This window comes from Cervus elaphus, chromosome X, assembly GCF_910594005.1.
Source record: "Cervus elaphus chromosome X, mCerEla1.1, whole genome shotgun sequence".
In the NCBI taxonomy this organism is placed as follows: domain Eukaryota; kingdom Metazoa; phylum Chordata; class Mammalia; order Artiodactyla; family Cervidae; genus Cervus; species Cervus elaphus.
This window is the reverse complement of record NC_057848.1, coordinates 129,877,421-129,898,708: the sequence shown is the minus strand read 5'-3', so window position 1 is coordinate 129,898,708 and position 21,288 is coordinate 129,877,421.

Below are 21,288 nucleotides of genomic sequence, written 5' to 3'. Positions count from 1 at the left end.
ATAGGTCTTTTGTTTCTTTAGGTAGATATACTCCTAAGTATTTTATTCTTTTTGTTGCAACGGTGAATGGTATTGTTTTTGTTAATCATTTTTTTAAATGCACACATACATTGTAGAAATTCAAATAATAAGAGAACCAATTTACAAAGCTGAAAATAATAATTATAGTAATTTTTGAATGTTGCTAAATGCCAAGAAGTTATATACATGTTCTTGATTAATCCTCATAATAATAAGGTAAAGTATGTTTCAGTAGCTTCATTTGCAGAGAAGGACATGAGATTCAGAAGGCCATACGAAATCTTCAAGTTTACAAGACTAATATATATCAGAATAAGGAATCAAACCTAGCTTTGTTTGGCTGCAATCCTCATACAACACTACTCCTCTGGTTCTGGGACTAAGAGTCACTTCTGCTCTATTTCCACTTTCCTGATTAGACATGTTTCAGGGGATGTGAACTGACCAGTACATGACTGAAAAAATAGGCAGTTCTCTGGTTTGAAAAGATCATCAAATAATGCCTGACATTAGGAGAAACCACTTGGTTTTGAGACTCCATTTTTTCTTGTTTCCAAATTATGTCCTGTTGTTGTTGCTGCTCAGTCATGTCTGACTCTTTGAGACCCCAAGAACTGCATCATGCCAGGCTTTCCTATCCTTCACTATTTCCCGGAATTTGCTCAAACTCACGTCCATTGAGTCGGTGATGCCATCCAACCCTCTTGTCCTCTGTCATCCCCTTCTCTTCCTTCAGTTCAGTTCAGTCGCTCAGTAACCTTCAACTCTTTGTGACCCCATGGACTGCAGCACGCCAGGTTTCTCTGTCCATCACCAACTCCCGGAGCTTGCTCAAACTCATGTCCATTGAGTTGGTGATGCCATCCAACCATCTCATCCTCTGCCATCCCCTTCTCCTCCTGCCCTCAATCTTTCCCAGCATCAGAGTCTTTTCCATTGAGTCAGCTCTTCCCATCAGGTGGCCAAACTATTGGAGTTTCAGCTTTAGCATCAGTCCTTCCAATGAATATTCAGGACTGATTTCCTTTATGATTGACTGGTTGGATCCTTGCAGTCCAAGGGACTCTCAAGAGTCTTTTCCAATACCAGAGTTCAAAAGCATCAATTCTTTGGTGTTCAGCTTTCTTTATAGTCCAACTCTCACATCCGTACATGACTACTGGAAAAATCATGGCTTTGACTGGATGGACCTTTGTTGGCAAAGTAATGTCTCTGCCTTTTAATATGCTACCTAGGTTGGTCATAACTTTTCTTCCAAGGAGCAAGCATCTTTTAATATCATGGCTGCAGTCACCATCTGCAGTGATTTTGGAGCCCAACAAAATAAAGTCTGTCACCATTTCCATTATTTTCCCATGTATTTGCCAAGAAGTGATGGGACTGGATGCCATGATCTTAGTTTTTTGAATGTTGAGTTTTAGGCCAGCTTTTTTACGCTCCTCTTTCACTTTCATCAAGAGGTTCTTTAGTTCCTCTTCACTTTCTGTCATTAGTGTGTTGTCATATGCACATCTGAGGTTATTGATATTTCTCCCAGCAATCTTGATTCCAGTTCGTGTTTCATCCAGCCTGGCATTTTTCATGATGTACTCTGCATATAAGCTAAATAAGCAGGGTGACAATATACAGCCTTGACATACTCCTTTCCCAATTTGGAACCAGTCTGTTATTCCATGTCCAGTTCTAACTGTTGCTTCTTGACCTGCATGCAGATTTCACAGGATGCAGGTTAGGTGATCATGTATTCCCATCTCTTAAAGAATTTTCCACAGTGTGTTGTGATCCACACAGCCAAAGGCTTTAGTGTAGTCAATGAAGCAGAAGTAGATGTATTTCTGGAACCCTTCCTTTTTCTATCATTCAGCAGATGTTGGCAAGTTGATTTCTGGTTCCTCTACCTTTTCCAAATCCAGCTAGAGCATCTGGAAATTCTCAGTTCACATATTGTTGAAGCCTGACTTGGAGAATTTTGAGCATTACTTTGTTAGTGTGTGAGATGAGAGCAATTGTGTGGTAATTCAAACATTCTTTGGCATTGCCTTGCTTTGGGATTGGAATGAAAACAGACCTTTTCCAGTCCTGTGACCACTGCTGAGTTTTCCAAATTTGCTGGCATATTGAGTGCATCACTTTGACAGTATCTTCTTTAGGATTTGAATTAGCTCAGCTGGAATTCCATCACCTCCACTAACTTTGTTCGTAGTGATGCTTCCTAAGGCCCTCTTGACTTCCAGGATGTCTGGCTCATGCTCATAGATTCATGGGATTAGATTTGATAGACAGAGTGTTTGAAGATCTATGGATGGAGGTTTGTAACACTGTACAGGAGGCAGTGATCAAAACCATCCCCAAGAAAAAGAAATGCAAAAAGGCAAAATAGTTATCCGAAGAGCCCTTACAAACTGCTGAGAAAAGAAGAGAAGTGAAAGGCAAAGGAGAAAAGGAAAGATATACCCATCTGAATGCAGAGTTCCAAAGAATAGCAAGGAGAGATAAGAAAGTCTTTTTAAGTGAACAATGCAAAGAAATAGAGGAAAACAATAGATTAGGAAAGGCTAGAGATCTCTTCAAGAAAATTAAGTCTAATGGTAGATATTGTGGAAATGTGAGCATTGAAACCAATTCATTTCATTTCAGGAAGTATATGTGGGATTGATCCACCTATACAAGTGGCAAAGGTCCCTCCCAGAACCCTGGTGAAGTGCCTGGGGTTTTGCCATTTTTTCAGACTTAGCATCCATGTTTATTAAATTCTTTAAATGGATAATCTCATTTCATCCTCATGTGTTTGATAAGATCGCAGTGTTTCTGATAAGCAACAGGACAAAGAGTGGTTGTGTCTTTCCTAAGGTCACAAAGCTACAAATTGTAAAACCGAGATTCAAATTAGGTCAATCGGACTTCAAAATCTACCTCCAGACATCATGGCAGTATAGCTGAAAGCATGGTTGTATTAGGAATTAGACAGCAGGGCCATCTGTCAAGGGTAGAGTGTGTAATCACACAGATTCTTGGGTGTCACTCAGACCCACAGCCATAAGATTGAATCAGCTGCACTTGAAAGTATGAAGACTATGATGTTCTTTAGTGAAGCCCTATTTCTTGGCCTGAGCATCTCAAAATTGTCTACTTCTCTCCTCCCCAACTGCCACTCACCCACACACCTGCTATTCACACTCTACTGTTTCCCTCTGTTGCTGTCAGCTCTGGACACACACCCTGTCACCTTTCCCATCTTATAGGAGTTCTCCCCCAGCTGTCATCAGGACCCACCCCTTTATTGTCGTACCATGTTCCCAAGACAAGGCAAGCACAGTCCTGTGACACACATCTCAGGGAATAAGGTTGACTGGGTGTTGAATTGTCTTCGACTGCTGGCACTATCATGTTCGGACACCAGAGTCCCAGAAAAAAAATTGAAAGTGAGCTTTGCTACTAGGCACTGTGCTCAACACTATATACACATGATTCCATATAATCCCCTCCACCCAACCCAAAAGGTGGGCTTCATTATATCTAGGAGGACAGCCATGAGGTTAAAGAGGTGAAATAATCTCCCAGCATCACATGTGGTGCTGGATATCTTCCATTTGCCTCTCCAGATCTACTCCCCCATTTGCTCTCTGTGCCAAAGTATGACCATATCAATGGTCCCTTTGCCCAGCTAGGTTCAACCAGTGGGTGCCCTGGCAGGCTATGGGAGGGCAGGAAGAGAATGAGATTGGAATAGTTATTACCTGGCTTCTTCCTTGCACAGTTATTTTAGACTGTTTGTAGCTCTCAACTGAAAGCAAAGTTCTGTCAGATGCCCCTCTCTGGTTTATTGTAACCACTATTTTTCTCATTCTTTCAGGCCCAGAAGTAGTAACAGTCACACCATGAGTGTACTATCCCATGTGGTTCCCCTATACCCTTCTCACACCTTTGTAAATCGGTCTTTCTTTAAGCTTTCCTGAGATCATCTCAATTTCAGTGTGCCTGGAACCCTGACTGATACACATGGCTATGGAGGTGGGATTGGAATCCTGACCTAGTCTGGATCCAAAGTCCATATTCTTATCACTACCTTCATTCTAATACTTTAACATACTAACCAGAACAGATTCAAAGAAAACACCATACCTCTTGTTCATTCATTTCAACATTTACAGAACATTTACTGTGTATTAGGAATCATCTAGAATCAAAGAAAAGTTGCTGAACATTTCTGAGCCCCCTTTATCCATTTCTATGAAGTATGAATAGAATTATCTACCTAGATTGTAAGATTGTTCATACGGATTTAATTTATAATATTCCTTATAAAATACGACAGGAAAAGAATGCTACTCATTTTTTTCTCAGAACCTCCTACAATGCCTGGTTCATAGTAGGACTACAGTAAATGTTATTTGAATGATTCGGCACTTGGATAGATGGGTGAATGAATGGAGGAATGAATGAATGAATGGATGGAACCTGGCTGGGTTTTATGTGTAATGTATGTATTAACATACTTTTCCATTGTACTTTGAGTATTCAAAGGGTAAAAGGCTTCCCCACTCCAGTGTGGGGTACTTCTCCTTCCACTGTAAGATTGAGAAGCCTGGGAAAAAAGATGAAGTCCAAATCTGCTACACTGCCCCAAGGATCATCTTCTGAAAATGAATGTCCCAAGTCTGTGCTTATGCCAGAAACTTTACATTTGATACTATCCATGGAACTTTTGCAAATACTTAAGGAAAGACTCAAAATGTGTGCAAACACTCAATAATTTCCAATGTAGCATTTTAATGAATTACGGTAAATGCAAATTGATCAGGAGCATACGGATTTAATTTGTCTTTAAGGACATGCATTTAAACATTTAAGGAGAGAATGTGCCTTTTGAAACATATTTTGGATTATGTCCAGGGTAGCACATTTAAGATTTTTTTAAAAGATTTTAGATGCATCCAGATTTTTGGTATGCTCACTTGGTCATTATCAAGAGATGCATATGGAAAGTTAATTTTGTTTTTGAAATGGAATTCTCAAAAAAAGCTAGGAATCGGAAGGCCAGCACTCAAGTCCTGGCCTAAATATTTAATGTATGACTTTGGCAAAGCTGCTTACCTCTGTGAGACTGTTTCACACTTGTGAAAACAATATAATTCCTTGTGCACTTCATCTGCTTTTTGTGAGAATCAGATGAGATGATTTATGCCAGAATTTAGTGACTGACAAAGTGCTATGGAAATTGAACAATTATTTGCTGCCATGCACACAGTAGACACTTTATAAATATTTGCTTTTCTCATAAATATTGATATTAATTATGAAACAAATGACTTCCCTTTTCTTTGTGGTCCCCTTCTGTCATCACATACTCAATTTAGAGTTCACCTAACTCTCACCTATTTGGCTGAACTATACAGAGATGCTCGTTGCTACTTTTTGACAGTAGTTTTTCACAGACTCCCAGATTCCCTGGAAGGAGCACTAATCAAGCTTTATTCAATTAACACAAAGAACTTCCACTTTTATCCTTCTAGTATGGCCTATTAAAATATATTCTACTGATGATTTTGCTGATCACCTCTGGCCTGAGGCAGGATAAACTGTGCTGCCCCAAACTGCACCAGCTTATTCAAGGGCATTTATGTGGTGCAGTGTTGATTTATCTTTGCTGTACCAGTAGCTGAGTCCTTTGACCTAAAGTAACCTCAGGTGTGGAAGGCAGCCATTCAGAAATTCCAGAAGCTGTTCTCTCTAGCATACTTTGTTCCCCAACTCCAAAGACAAAATTTTTGCTTTGTGTTTTTTTTTTTTCATCTAGCTTGAATCTCTTCTGCATCTGGACTCTTTCAGAGAGAGTTTTTTTTTTTAACTTTTTATTTTAAATTAAGATAGAGAAAAATAATTTTAGATATAGAGAAACATTGCAAAAATAGTAAAAAGAATTCCCATATGTTCTTCACCTAGCTTCCACTAATGTTAACATCTTACATAACAATAGTACAACTACCAAAACCAAGATATTGATGTTGGCACAATAATATTAACTGAATTGCACACTTCATTTTTATTTCACCAGTTTTTCCACTAATGTACACTTTCTGTTCCAGGATACAAATATGTACCCCAAATTTCACTTAGTCATCATGTCACCTTAGTCTCCTCTAGTCTATGATATTTCTTCGCTCTTTCCTTGTCTTTCACAATCTTGCCACTTTCAAAAAGTACGTTATTTTGAATAATGTCCCTCAATTTGGATTAATGTGATGTTCTGCCATTATTATATTCAGGATATGCATTTTTGTCAAGAATATAACAGAAATGATGTTAAGCCTTTCTCAGTACATCATATCAGAGGGTTTGTTGTTCAGTCATTAAGTCGTGTCCAGCTCTTTGCAACACCATGGACTGCAACATGCCAGGCTCTCTTGTCTTCCACTCTCTCCCAGAGTTTGCTCAGATTCATGTCCATTGAGTCAGTGATGCTATCTAACCATCTCATCCTTTGCTGCCCCCTTCTCCTTTTGCTTTCAATCTTTCCCAGTATCAGGGTCTTTTCCAATGAGTCAGTTCTTTGCATCAGGTGGCCAAAGTATTGGAGCTTTGGCTTCAGCAACAATCCTTACAATGAATATTCAGGGTTGATTTACTTTAGGATTGACTGGTTTGAACTCCTTGCAGTTCAAGGGACTCTCAAGAGTCTTCTCCAGCACCACAATTTGAAAGCATTAATTCTTTGGCACTCAGCCTCCTTTATGGTCCAACTCTCATATCTGTTCATGACTACTGGAAAAACCATAGCTTTGACTATACAGATTTTGGTTCACAAAGTGATGTCTCTGCTTTTTAATACATTGTCTAGGTTTGTCATAATTTTCCTTCCAAAGAGCAAATGTCTTTTAATTTAATGGCTGCAGCCACCATCCAAGTGATTTTGGAGTCCAAGAAAATAAAATCTGTCACTGCTCCCACATTTTCCCTTTCTCTTTGCCATGAAGTGATGGGACCAGATGCCATGATCTTAGTTTTTCCAATGTTGAGTTTTAAGCCAGTTTTTTTCACTCTCCTCTTTCACCTGCATCAAGAGACTTTTTAGCTCCTCTTCATTTTCTGCCATTAGTATGGTATCATCTGCATATCTGAGCTTGTTGATATTTCCCCCAGCAAACTTAATTCCAGCTTGTGATTCATCCAGCCTGGCATTTCACATGATGTACTCTGCATAGAAATTAAGTAAACAGGGTGACAATATACAGCCTTGTCCTTTACCAATTTTGAATCAGTCAGTTGTTCCATGTTTAGCTCTAACTGTTGCTTCTTTACCTGTATAAAGTTTTCTCAGAAGAAAGGTAAGGTGGTCTGGTACTCCCATCTCTTTAAGAATTTTCCACAGTATGTTGTGATCCACACAGTCAAAGGCTTTTAGCGTAGTCAGTGAAGCAGAAGTAAATGTTATTCTGGAACTCCATTGTTTTCTCCATGATCCAACAAATGTCAGCAATTTAATCTCTGATTTCTCTGTCCCTTCAAAACCCAACTTCAGCTTATACATCTAGAAGTTCTTGGTTCATGTGCTTCTGAAGCATAACTTGAAGGATCTTGAGCATAACCTTGCTAGCATGTGAAATGAGTACAATTGTACAGTAGTTTGAACATTTGTTGGCATTGACCTTCTTTGGGGTTGGAATCAAAACTGACCTTTTCTAGTTTTGCACCACAGATGAATTTTCCAAATTTGCAAGCATATTGACAGAAGCACTTTAACAGCATCATCTTTTAACATTTTACTAAAATTTTTATTTATTTTTAATTGGAAGATAATTGCTTTACAATATGGTTGGTTTCTGTGGTATATCAACATGAATCAGTCATAGGTATACTCTTCCCTCTTGAACCTCTCTGCCACATCTCACCCCATCCCACCCCTCTAGGTGGTCACAAAACACAGGGTTTGAGGTCCCTGCATCAAACAGCAAATTCCCATTGGCTATCTAATTTTACATATGGTAATGTATATGTTTCAATTATTCTATTTCAGTTTGTCCCACCCACTCCGTCTCCCATTGTATGCACAAGTGTGTTCTCTATGTCTGCATCTCCACTGCTGCCCTGCAAATAGGTTCATCATAAACCTACCTAAAGAGTCAAAAGATCTGTAGGCAGAAAACAATAAGACACTGATGAAAGAAAGTAAAGGTGACACAAACAAATGGAGAGATAGACCATGTTCTTGGATTGGAAGGATCAATATTGTGAAAATCATTATACTACCAAAAGCAATCTACAGATTCAATGCAATCCCTATCAAGTTACCAACGGTATTTTTCACAAAACTAGAACAAAAAATTTCACAGTTTGTATGGAAACACAAAAGATCCCAAATAGCAAAAGCAATCTTGAGAAAGAAGAATGGAGCTAGAGGAATCAACCTTCCTGATTTCAGACTATACTAATACTACAAATCTACAGCCATCAAGACAGTATGGTACCATCACAAAAACAGAAACATAGATCAGTGGAACAAGATAGAAAGCCCGGAGATAAACCCACATACCTATGGACACCTTATCTTTGACAAAGGAGGCAAGAATATACAATGGAGAAAAGACAGTCTCTTCAGTAAGTGGTGCTGGGAAAACAGGACAAATACATGTAAAAGAATGAAATTAGAAAGACTTTAAAATACCATACACAAAGATAAACTCAAAATGGATTAAAGACCTAAATATAAAACCAGAAACTAGAAAACTGTTAGAGGAAAGCATAGGCAGAACACTCTTTGATGTAAATCACAGCAAGATCCTCTATGACCCAACTCCTAGAGAAATGGATATAAAAACAAAAATAAACAACTAGGACCTAATTAAACTTTAAAACTTTTGCACAGCAAAGGAAACTATAAACAAGGTGAAAAGACAACCCTTAGAATGGGAGAAAGTAATAGCAAATGAAACAACTGACAAAGGATTAATCTCTAAAATATACAAGCAGCTCATGCAGCTCAACACCAGAAAAACAAACAACCCAATCAAAAAATCACAGAAACCCTATATAAACATTTCTCCAAAGACATACAGATGGTTCATAAACACATGAAAATATGCTCAACATCACTTATTATTAAATAGATGCAAATCAAAACTACAATCAGGTATTACCTCACACCAGTCAGAATGGCCATCATCAAAAAATTTACAAACAATAAATGCTGGAGAGGGTTTTGGAGAATAGGAAACCCTCTTGCACTGTTGATGGGATTGTAAATTGATACAGCCACTATGGAGAACAGTATGGAGGTTTCTTAAAAAACTACGAATACAACTACCATATGACCCAACAATCCCACTACTGGGTATATACCCTGAAGAAACCATAATTGAAAAAGGCTCATGTTTAATGTTTATTGCAGCACTATTTACAATAGCTGGGACATGGAAGCAACCTAGATGCCCATCGACAGATGAATGCATAAAGAAGTTGTTGTACCTACAACAGAACATTACTCAGCCATAAAGAGGAATGCATTTGAGTCAGTTCTAATGATATGGATGAACCTAGAGCCCATTATACAGAGTGAAGTAAGTCAGAAAGAGACAGACAAATATGGGATGTTAACTCATTTGAAAAGACCCTGATGCTGGGAAAGACTGAGGGCAGGAGGAGAAGGGGACAACAGAGGATGAGATGGTTGGTTGGCATCACTGACCCAATGGACATGAGTTTGGGTAGACTCCCGGAGTTGGTAATGGACAGGGAGGCCTGGTGTGCTGCGGTTCACGGGGTCCTGAAGAGTCGTACACGACTGAGTGACTGAACTGAACTGAGCTGAACACATATACATGGAATCTAGAAAAATGGTACTGATGAACCTATCTTCAGGGCAGAGAATCCACCTGTAATGAGGGAGACCTGGGTTCGATCCCTGGGTTAGGAAGATCCCCTGGAGAAGGGAATGGCTACCCACTCCAGTATTCTGGTCTGGAGAATTCCTTGGACTGTATAGTCCATGGGGTCGCAAAGAGTTAGACACAACTGAGCAACTTTCACTTTTACTTTCAATGGAGATACAGACCTACAGAACAGCATTTTAGGATTTTAAATAGCTCAGCTGGAATTCCTTCACCTCCACTAGCTTTGTAAAGTTTAGTAATCCTACTTTAGTAATGCTTCCTAAGGTCCACTGACCTCACACTCCAGTATGTCTGGCTTTATGTGAGTGACCACACCAACATGGTTATCTGGGTCCTTAAGACCTTTTTTGTATAGTCCTTCTGTGTATTCTTGCAAACTCTTCTTAATCTCTTCTGCTTCTCTTAGGTCCTTATCGTTTTTGCCCATTATTGTGCCCAAACATTTCCTTGCATGAAATGTTTCCTTGATATCTCTAATTTTCTTGAAGAGATCTTTATTCTTTCCCATTCTATTGTTTTCCTCTATTTCTTTGCATTGCTCATTTAAGAAGGCTTTCTTATCTCTCCTTGCTGTTTTCTGGAACTCTATGTTCAATTGGGTATATCTTTCTTTCCCTTTCTCCTTTGCCTATCACTTATCTTCTTTCCTCAGCTATTTGTAAAGCCTCTTTAGACAACCACTTTGCCTTCTTGCATTTCTTTTCTTGGGGATGGTTTTGGTCACCCCTTCTGTACAATGTTACAAACCTCCATCCATAGTTTTTCAGGCACTCTGCCTACCAGATCTAATCCCTTGAATCTATTTGTCACCTCCACTATATAAACATAAGAGATTTGATTTAGGTAATTTTGAATGGCCTAGTGCTTTCCCCTACTTTCTTTAGTTTAAGCCTGAATTTTGCAATCAGGAGCTCATGATCTGAGCCACAGTCAGCTCCAGGTCTTGTTTTTGCTGACTCTATAGCATTTTCCCATCTTTGGCTGCAAAGACCGTAATCTGATTTTAGCACTTACCATTTGGTTATATCCATGTGTAGAGTTGTCTCTTGTGTTGTTGGAAAAGGGTGTTTGCTATGACCAATATGTTTTCTTGACAAAATTCTGTTAGCCTTTGCCCTGCTTCTTTTTCTACTACAAGGCCAAACTGATCTGTAATTCCAGGTATCTCTCTCTCTCTCTCTTTTTTTTCAGTTGCAGCTTCCCTTTTATTTTTTATTTTATTTATTTATTTATTTAATTTTAATTGGAGGCTAATTACTTTACAATATTGTGGTGGTTTCTGCTATACATTCACATGAATCAGCCATGGGTGTACCTGTGTTCCCCATCATGACCCTCCTTCCCACCTCCCTCCCCATCCCATCCCGCAGGGTCATCCCAGTGCAATAGCCTTGAGCACCTTGTCTCATGCATTGAACCTGGACTGGCAATCTATTTCATATATGATAATATACATGTTTCAGTGCTGTTCTCTCAGATCATCCCACCTTCACCTTCTCCCACGGAGTCCAAAAGTCTGTTCTTTATATCTGTGTCTCTTTCGCTGTCTTGCATATAGGGTCATCATTACCATCTTTCTAAATTCCATATATAGGTGTTAATATACTGTATTGGTGTTTTTCTTTCTGACTTACTTTGCTCTGTATAATAGGCTCCAGTTTCATCCACCTCATTAGAACTGATTCAAATGCATTCTTTTTAATGGCTGAGTAATATTCCATTATGTATATGTACCACTGTTTTCTTATCCATTCATCTGCCAATGGACATCTAAGTTGCTTCTATGTCCTGGCTATTGTAAACAGTGCTGCATGAACATTGGGGTTCACATGTCTCTTTCAATTCTGATTTCCTCAGTGTGTATGACCAGCAGTGGGATTGCTGGGTCATATGGCAGTTCTATTTCCAGTTTTTAAAGGAATCTCTACACTGTTTTCCATAGTGGCTGTACTAGTTTGCATTACCACCAACAGTGCAAGAGGGTTCCTTTTTCTCTGCACCCTCTCCAGCATTTATTCTTTGTAGACATTTTGATAGCAGCCATTCTGATCGGCATGAGATGGTGACTTATTGTGGTTTGATTTTCATTTCTCTGATACTGAGTGATGTTGAGAATCTTTTCATGTGTTTGTTAGCCATCTGTATGTCTTCTTTGGAGAAATGTCTGTTCAGTTCTTTGGCCCATTTTTTTTTTATTGGGTCACTTATTTTTCTGCAATTGAGCTGCAGGAGTTGCTTGTATATTTTTGAGATTAATTCTTTGTCAGTTGCTTCATTTCCTATTACTTTCTCCCATTCTGAAGGCTGTCTTTTCACCTTGCTTATAGTTTCCTTCGTTGTGCAAAAACTTTTAAGCTTACTTAGGTCCCATTTGTTTAGTTTTGCTTTAATTTCCATTACTCTGGGAGGTGGGTCATAGAGGATCCTGCTATGATTTATGCCAGAGAGTTTTCCCTATGTTTTTCTCTAGGAGTTTTATAGTTTCTGGTCTTACATTTAGATCTTTGACCCATTTTGAGTTTATTTTTGTGTATGGTGTTAAAAAGTGTTCTAGTTTCATTCTTTTATAAGTGGTTGACCAGTTTTTCTAGCACCACTTGTTAAAGAGATTGTCTTTTCTCCATTATATATTCTTGCCTCCTTTATCAAAGATAAGATGTCCATAGGTGCATGGATTTACCTCTGGGCTCTCTATATTGTTCCATTGATCTATATTTCTGTCTTTGTGCCAGTACCATACTGTCTTGATGACTGACTTTGTAGTATAGCCTGAAGTCAGGCAGGTTGATTCCTCCAGTTCCATTTTTTTTTTCAAGATTGCTTTGGCTATTCGAGGTTTTTTGCCATATACATTGTGAAATTATTTGTTCCAGTTCTCTGAAAAATGCCGTTGGTAGCTTGATAGGGATTACATTGAATCTATAGATTGATTTGGATCGTATCCTCATTTTCACTATGTTGATTCTTCTGGTCCGTGAACATGGTATATTTTTCTATCTATTTGTGTCATCTTTGATTTCTTTCATCAGTGTTTTATAGTTTTCTATATATAGGTCTTTTGTTTCTTTAGGTAGATATATTCTTAAGTATTTTATTCTTTTCGTTGCAATGGTGAATGGAATTGTTTCCTTAATTTCTCTTTTTGTTTTCTCATTGTTAGTGTATAGGAATGCAAGGGATTTCTGTGTGTTAATTTTATATCCTGCAACTTTACTATATTCATTGATTAGCTCTAGTAATTTTTGGTGGAGTCTTTAGGGTTTTCTATGTAGAGGATCATGTCATGGGCAAACAGTGAGAATTTTACTTCTTTTCCAATCTGGATTCCTTTTATTTCTTTTTATTCTCTGATTGCTGTGGCTAAAACTTCCAAAACTATGTTGAATAGTAGTGGTGAGAGTGGGCATCCTTGTCTTGTTCCTGACTTTAGGGGAAGTGTTTTCAGTTTTTCACATTGAGGATGTTTGCTGTGGGTTTATCATATATGGCTTCTATTATGTTGAGGTATGTTTCTTCTATGCTTGCTTTCTGGAGGATTTTTATCATAAATGGATGTTGAATTTTGTCTTTCTGTGTCTATTGAGATAATCATGTTGTTTTTATCTTTCAGTTTGTTAATGTGGTGTATCATTAACATTTATTGATTTGCAAATATTAAAGAATCCTTGCATCCCTGGGATAAATCTCACTTTTCCATGATGTATAATCTTTTTAATATGTTGTTGGATTCTTTTTCCTAGAATTTTGTTCAGGATTTTTGCATCTATGTTCATAAGTGATGTTGATGTGCAGTTTTCTTTTTTTGTGTGGCATCTTTGTCTGGTTTTGGTATTAGGGTGATGGTGGCCTCATAGAATGAGTTTGGAAGTTTACCTTCCTCTGCAATTTTCTGGAAGAGTTTGAGTAGAATTGGTATTAGCTCTTCTCTAAATTTTTGGTAGCATTCAGCTGTGAAGCCATCTGGCCCTGGGCTTTTGTTTGTTGGAAGATTTCTGATTATAGTTTCGATTTCTGTGCTTGTGATGGGTCTGTTAAGATTTTCTATTTCTTCCTGGTTCAGTTTTGGAAAGTTATACTTTTCTGAGAATTTGTCCATTTCTTCCAAATTTTCCACTTTATGGCATATAGTTGCTGATTGTAGTCTCTTATGATCCTTTGTATTTCTGTGTTGTCTGTTGTGATTTCTCCATTTTCATTTCTAATTTTGTTGATTTGATTCTTCTCCCCTTTTCTCTTGATGAGTCTGGCTAATAGTTTGTCTATTTTAATTATTTTCTCAAAGAGCCAGCTTTTAGCTTTGTTTGTTTTGGCTATGGTCTCCCTTGTTTCTTTTGCATTTATTTCTGCCCTAATTTTTATGATTTCTTTCCTTCTACTAACCCTGGGGTGCTTCACTTCTTCTTTTTCTAGTTGCTTTAGGTGCAGAGTTAGATTATTTAGTTAATTTCTCTCCTGTTTCTTGAGGTAGGCTTGTATTTGCTATGAACCTTCCCCTTAGCACTGCTTTTACAGTGTCCCATCAGTTTCGCGTTGTGGTGTTTTCATTTTTATTCATTTCTATGTATATTTTTATTTCTTTTTTATTTCTTCTGTGATTTGTTGGTTATTCAGAAATGTGTTGCTTAGCCCCCATATGTTTGTATTTTTAATAGTTCCTGTAGTTGACATCTAATCTTACTGCATTGTGATCAGAAAAGATGCTTGAGATGATTTCAATTTTTTAAAATGTACCAAAGCTAGATTTATGGCATATTCCAGGTATCACTTGACTTCCTACTTTTGCATTCTAATCCCTTATGATGAAAGGGACATCTCTTTTTTTTTAGTGTTAATTCTAAAAGTGTTGTAGGTATTCATAGAACCAGTAAAGTTCAGCTTCTTTGGCATCAGTAGTTGGGGCATAGACTTGGATTACTGTGATGTTGAATGGTTTGCCTTGGAAACGAACCAAGGTTATTCTGTTGTTTTTGTGATTGCATCCTAGTACCGCATTTTCAACTCTTTTGTTGACTATGAGGGCTGCTCCGTTTCTTCTAAGGGATTCTTTAATTCAGTTGATCATCTGAATTAAATTTTTCCATTCCCATCCCTTTTAGTTCACTGATTCCTAAAATGTTGATGTCCACTCTTGCCATCTCCTGCTTGATCATGTCCAATTTACCTTGATTCATGAATCTAACATTCCAGGTTCCTATGCAATATTATTCTTTATAGCACTGGGCTTTACTTTCATCACCAGACACATCCACACTGAGTGTCATTTTTCCTTTGGCCCAGCTGCTTCATTCTTTCTGGAGCTATTAGTAATTGCCTTTTGCTCTTCCCCAAGCAGCTTACTGAACACTTTCTGACCTGGGGGTCTCATCTTCTGGTGTCACATCTTTTTGCCTTTTCATAATGTTCATGGGGTTCTTATGGCAAGAAAACTAGAGCAGGTTGCCATTTCCTCCTCCAGTAGACCACATTTGTCAGGACTCTTCATTATGACCTGTCCATATAAGGTGTCCCTATGTGGCATGTTTCATAGCTTTCTTGAGTTATGCAAGCCCCTTCAGCATAACACGACTGTGATCCATGAAGCAGATATCAGAGGAAACGTGATAGCAGTATGTCATGACTGGAGATGTTAACCTTTATTGCTTGATTAAGGTATTATCTGCTGAGTTTCTCTACTGTGAAATTATTTTCTTTTTGCAGTTAATAAATATTTTGAGAGAGATACTTTTAAGGTACAGAAATACCCTGTTTCTCCTCAAACAGTTGTTGACTAATTTTGGCATTTGTTAGTGGATATTTTGCCTGTAATAATTGTTACTGCAGTCTTCTAATGGTGATTTTGTACTTCTTTTATACCTTCTACATATATTAATTGTAACTCTTCTGTAAGGAAGAACTATCTTTTCTCCCTTGTTCATTTATTTATTCAATCATTTACTTATATCAGTCTGGACACTTGGGTATTTATTTTATCCAGTGGTTTATGATTCAATAATATTGTTGCTCACTTTGTTGCTCATAGTGTTCCATCTTTGGCCATTGGGAGCTTTTTCAGGTTGGTTCCAATGTTCTTTTGACAAGTCCCATACTTTTAAAATAACTTCCTTATTTTTTGGTACACAAGATGCTCCAACTTCATCCTATATTTTCTGTTTCTCAGCTCTGAAATTAACCACTTCTGCAAGAAGTCCTGGTTCTTTTTATTGGAGAATGATGTTTTAGAAGACAAGATCTGGGTGCTAAGTTGTTTGCTTCTAGGCCCTCTCAGTGGACAGAACTAAGAAATATATGCATGTATATCAACTCATGCATGTAAACAGACCTCTATTTATCTATCTCTCTCTCACACACACATAGAGATATACATAAATCTTAAATGAATGAATTGACTGCCAGGCCTGAACATGGGCAACTCACTGTGAACTCCAACCAAGTATATGTGTATATATATACAGAGAGAGAGAGAGAGAGAGAGAGACTATAAATGTGAGCATTTATAGTCAACTGATTATTTTCAACAAGGGTGCCAAGACAAGTCAATAAGGGGAAAAAAGGCTTTGGACAACAGTCTTATAGTTCTTAAAAAGTCTAAACACAGAATTATAATTTGACCCATCAATTCCGCCCCTGGTCATATACCCAAATGAAATGAAAATTTCAGTTCAGTTCAGTTCAGTTGCTCAGTCGTGTCCGACTCTTTGCAACCCCATGAATCGCAGCACGCCAGGCCTCCCTGTCCATCACAAACTCCCGGACTTTACTCAAACTCATGCCCATCGAGTTGGTGATGCCATCCAGCCATCTCATCCTCTGTTGTCCCCTTCTCCTCCTGCCCTCAATCCCTCCCAGCATCAGGGTCTTTTCCAATGAGTCAAGTCTTCGCATGAGGTGGCCGAAGTATTGCACTTTCAGCTTCAGCATTAGTCCTTCCAATGAATACCCAGGACTGATCTTCTCTACAATGGACTGGTTGGATCTCCTTGCAGTCCAAGGGACTCTCAAAAGTCTTCTCCAACACCACAGTTCAAAGGCATCAACTTTTTGGCACTCAGCTTTCTTCACAGTCCAACTCTCACATCCACACATGACCACTGAAAAAAACCATAGCCTTGACCAGACGGAACTTTGTTGGCAAAGTAATGTCTCTGCTTTTTAATATGCTATCTAGGTTGGTCATAACTTTCTTTCCAAGGAGTAAGTGTCTTTCAGTTTCATGGCTGCAATCACCATCTGCAGTGATTTTGGAGCCCAAGAAAATAAAGTCTGACACTGTTTCCACCGTCTCCCCATCTATTTCCCATGAGGTGATGGGACCGGATTACATGATCTTAGTTTTCTGAATGTTAAGCTTTAAGCCAACTTTTTCACTCTCCTCTTTCACTTTCATCAAGAGGCTTTTTAGTTCCTCTTCACTTTCTGCCATAAGGGTGGTGTCATCTGCATATCTGAGGTTATTGATATTTCTCCCGGCAATCTTGATTCCAGCTTGTGCTTCTTCCAGCCCAGCGCTTCTCATGATGTACTCTGCATATAAGTTAAATAAGCAGGGTGAATATATAAAAACTTGAACTTGAATGTTCATAGCAACAATATTGCTTAATTTAGATGCTCTAGATTTTAAAGAAATCTGTGATTGATTTCTAGTTTAATTCCATTTTTATCAGAGAACACACTTTGTATGATTTCTTTAATATTAAATATGCTCTTTGATTTTGACACAGAATATGTTCTACTTGTGGGAATGTTCTATGTGTACTTGAAAAGAATGTGGATTCTGTTCTTATTGGTTGGCATTTAGGTCAAGTTGATAATGTTGTTCAGTTCTTCTGTGCTTTTACTTTCTATGTACTTGTTCTACCAATTACTGACAAACTAGTTTTGAGGTCTCCAACTATAATTTTAGTTTTGTCTATTTCTCTTTTCAGCTCTATCAGTTTTTGCTTTACGTATTTTGAAAGTCTGTTGTTCAGTGCAGGTACATATAAGCTTGCTACACCTTCTTAAATAATTTATTCCTTTATTATTATGTGATGTCCTTCTTAATCTTGAGAGTATTTCTTGTTCTGGATTTCACTTTATCTTGAAAATACTCTAATTATCCAGCTTCTTTATACTGTTTGCATCATACATCCTTTCCATCCTTTTATTTAAACTTATCTTTTTGTTTCAAGTAGATTTATTGTAACAGCATATAATCCTTATTTTTCTGCATTCTGTATATTCATTGTATATTTTTGTTGAACTTCTTGTTATTCCATTTTATCTACACTATCATTTAAAAATTATCATCTATACTTTATAGAAAAAGTGTTGTCTGTTATTCTAGGGCTTACAATATACATCACCAATTAAGACAGAATGTATCTTCAAATAATACAGTATCACTGCATGTGTATAGTTTAGTACACAGACCTTAAATAGTGTGTTCCCAATCCCTCTCTCCCATTCTTTGGAAAAGAGTCTTATTATCATTCATTCAACTTTTACAACATTATCATAAATATAATTTTCTTTTAATTGGTTTTATTTTAGAACAATTTAAGGTAAGAAAAAGATCTTTTATTTTACCTTAATTCATTTCATTTCAAGTGCTCTTCATCTCTTTGTGTGTAAGTTTTTACCTGGTATCACATTCCTTCTGCCTGAACAGTTTTCTTTAAATTTTCTGATAAAGTTTTTTGATTTTTCTGTTTGTCAGAGAAAATGCTTATTTCTTCATTTTTGAAAGGTATTTTTGTGGGCTTTATATTTTCTGGGTTGAAAGAGTTGCTTTGCTTCATTCAGCACTTTAAAGTTGTCACTCATTGCTTTCTGGTTTGTGTGGTTTCTGACAAGAAGTCTACGGCAATTCTCACCCTTTTTCCTCTGTATGTAATGTGTTTATTTTTCCCCCTCTGGATGCCTCAAGATTTTCTCTTTGTATTTAGTTTTGAAAAGTTTAATGATTATGTGTCTAGGTGGGTGTGTTGGGGGTTGGATTTGGGTTTTCTTTATTTATCTTTCTTGGTATTCTTAGCCTCTTTGTTCTGGGTTTCAAAATTCTCAGCCATTAATTCTTCAAATAATTCTCCTCTCCCATTCTCTTTCTCTTTTTTTCTGAGCTTCCAATCGTGTGTATGTTAGATTATCTGATGTGGTTGGTTCCACAGTTCTTGGATGCTCTGTTCTATTTTTACTTTTCACTCACATTTCTCTTTGTGTTTTAGGTTTGATGATCTCTGTTGACCTAACTTCAAGTTCCTGTTTCTTTCCTTGGTTTTATCAACTCTCCTAATGAGCCAGTCAAAGATATTCTTCATCTCAGTTACTGTGTTTTTCATTTTAATCTTTCTTATAGTTTTGGTCTCTCTGTGAAAATTTCTCACCTGATTATGCATGTTGTCCACTGGGGCCTTCAGCATGTTGTTCATGGCTATTTTAATCCCATGTCAGATAGTTCCAACATCTGTGTTATCTCTGAATCTTGTTCTGCTGATTTATTTGTCCCTTGGATGTGTTTTATTTATTTTTTCTTTCCTTTTGTATGCCTCATAATGTTAAGTTGAATCCCAGACATCTTTCATAGTAGAAACAAAAGTCAATAGTTCTGATGCTTGGAAATGGGCATGGTTTTTCTTTTGCTAAGCCTTTAATATGAAGGTTTGAGAATCTAGTCAGGAGTTGAGCAGGACTGAAGGTTTGCTGTTGTTCTAGTTTGTTGTTGCTTTAGTGTACCTTCAATGCACTCCAGGTTTTAAATTCCTGTAGCAATAGCTTATATTAGACTGGAGATTGGTTGCTAAAGAGATTGTTTTCAATGTCACATCAGCTTTAGATTTTCTTTTTAAACTGTGACTATCTCCACAGTTTTGCAACTCTTCTGGCAGTATTCCACTATTACTTGTTACTTAACACTCATTAAATGGTTCTAAGGAACCATGGGAGTAGGATATCTATTGTTCTGATCAAACCTCAGTTAGGGTTAGGGTTAATGTTAGGGTTAGGCAGGCCCCATGCGCTCCAGTCCCTCTCCCATATATATTTCAGGGCCCTGTACTCACTGCTGCCCTTTCCTCAGGGGTATATGGGTTTTTTTTTTTTTCCTGGTCCTTTCCCCAGGCTGCTCAATAGTGCTCTATGGACAACAGTGTTTGTTGCCCTTCCCCGCATAGATTAATTCCATAAGAAGGTACAGTAAAGAAAGATCTGGAAAAAGTTTCCTGCCTCTTCCATAGTGGCTGCTACTCCTCTCCCATAGACTTCCACTGTGAAGGATGCTTTCTCAGAACTCTAAGTAAGTGGAGTCCATGGAGAAAAGCTTTTTTTTTAAAATTTATTTTATTTATTTATTTTTTAGAAAAGCTTTTCTTATATCTGCAACCCCTGGGTCTCCACACTCTCACCAGCCCACACTCTGACTCCACTGCCCCTAAGTTAAGCTTTCATACCAGTGTCTAGGAACTTCTGTCCCTGGTAAACAAGTGCTTATATCCCATCTCCATGATGCCTGTCTTTCCTTTGATTTCAGGCTAGTTGGTTACCCTGCTGCTCAGCTCTCTCAAGAAAACTCATGGACATGCACTTTGGCAAGCCTTCTTTATTGTAACTGTGGGAATGATTCCAGCTTTCTAAATCCTTGTATGGAAATCAGAAATCCCTTGGGGAGATGTTCAAAAGCAATTTTTAACTATCTTCATAGCAAAGAGGTTACTCTACCTAGGCCATAGAGCAGTAGCTCCAATGGCATGGCATACAAATAATTGTTCAGATCAGTTGGCTATGAAACAGAAGACAAAGAAGGGAAAATGATATTGAGCACTTATATCCTGGGGAAAGCTTTATAGCATTTTCTCATCTACTCCTTAAGCCTGAATGAACTTCCCTGTGTCTCTAGGCCTTTCCATGACCAACCGCTTAACAACAAGAAGGTCAGAATTTGATTTAATTATAAATTCATATTGCATTTGTGCATTTTATTTAGTCCATTGCATTCTGAGTTCTGTCGGTTTATTTTTCTAATTACAAGGCAAGTAGAGAAGTAACCTTTAAATAATTAAGAGTAGTAAGTCAACGAGAGCTGCTTGAGTGTATTTCACCACCATATGTGCGGACAGCTGCAGTTATGGACCCAGCCTACACTCACTTCATCCATTCAGCAGTCAAAGCCAGACTCTCATTTCAGGTTGAATGTTCTTCCCATAAACTTGTGTGATCTCCTGGTGGTTCCCAAAACTGGCTACACATCAAAATTACTGACTGAGCCCAGAACTGAGATTTGGATATTGTATATCTTGAACAAAGAGTGTCTGTTTTTAACAAGTTCTGCAGGTGATTCTGACACAGGTGGTTTGCCTTTGGAACCAGGGAAGCTGGGGATACAATCTGGGTCCCTTCTGTTTTTTTT